The sequence below is a fragment of the Sinocyclocheilus anshuiensis genome, unplaced genomic scaffold (assembly GCF_001515605.1).
Source record: "Sinocyclocheilus anshuiensis isolate Anshui unplaced genomic scaffold, SAMN03320099.WGS_v1.1 scaffold238, whole genome shotgun sequence".
Classification (NCBI taxonomy): Eukaryota; Metazoa; Chordata; class Actinopteri; order Cypriniformes; family Cyprinidae; genus Sinocyclocheilus; species Sinocyclocheilus anshuiensis.
Window position 1 is genome coordinate 1,970,910 of NW_015547674.1, and position 643 is coordinate 1,971,552.

At 33.1% G+C, this 643-nt stretch overlaps 1 pseudogene; it reads left to right on the top strand.

Annotated features, from left to right (window-relative positions):
* The window catches only part of LOC107702918 (selenoprotein M-like), a 7,451-nt pseudogene that overhangs the window by 5,358 nt on the left and 1,450 nt on the right, over positions 1 to 643 (top strand).

The window sequence follows — 643 nt, forward strand, 5'->3', positions numbered from 1 at the left end:
ATCGTCGTCTTCATCTTTGCGACACGGACTCAGAAAACACTAATTTATTAATAAATAATTCAAATATCTCATTTCCCCCCAACACATTCAAGGTAATTACTTTTGCTGGGGCTTTGCAGCACGCTTTAGCCTATTGCGTGCCTTTTTTGCTGTCATGCACTGTAAAAAATGACCGTGAATTTAACGGTAAAATACTGTAAAAATGCTACAGTAAAAACTTGTTAAATGGTTAACGGTAAATTCCCCTACTATATACGGTGAAAAACTGTATTGGACATTACATGTATTGGACATTAATATTACGGTAGTATGCCGTTTTTGGAAGTGAAAAAGACCGTATAATTTACAGTGAATAAGCGTAAATTGACATTCCCAGAATTCCCTACGTTACATTTTAAATTTGATGTTTTTCTGTTGAAATAACTATGCTTCTTCTTAGTTTTTTCTTATCAGTTTTGTATATTAGGGTTGTGTGTTACACCTAATGTTGTTAAATTAATGTTTATTGAATTATTTCAGATTTGTGTGTTACTGTGATGGTGTTTAGTGTTTGTGTGAATGACACTGTGCACTTCTATATATGTTATTATTTAAAAGCTGCTTGTGATGGGCTTTGGTTCATCATGTGACTTTCTCATCAACA